The sequence below is a fragment of the Penaeus monodon genome, chromosome 15 (assembly GCF_015228065.2).
Source record: "Penaeus monodon isolate SGIC_2016 chromosome 15, NSTDA_Pmon_1, whole genome shotgun sequence".
Lineage (NCBI taxonomy): Eukaryota > Metazoa > Arthropoda > Malacostraca > Decapoda > Penaeidae > Penaeus > Penaeus monodon.
The window spans coordinates 40455059-40455326 of NC_051400.1; positions in this window are offsets into that span (position 1 = coordinate 40455059).

Here is a 268-nt window from a genome sequence, read left to right on the forward strand (position 1 = left end):
TTTTTCACGTAGTGGGGAATCGATGGCCTTTATTCCTTAAGTAAAGGGTGGGGCCAGATTTCGTTTTTCTTTTTCCTCATTTCCTCTCTTTTTTAATGGTAGTCTATCGTAGTATTTTTAAAGGTATCTGCATATAGAGTTTGCTTTGGCTAAGATGTATTAGTTTTGATATCAAATTTCGTGGCATCTTCCTTATTCAGTTTAAATACTTTTGTGGTTTATGTGAATTTGTCTTTCTATGTATCATACTGTCTTCTTCTTCGTCTCA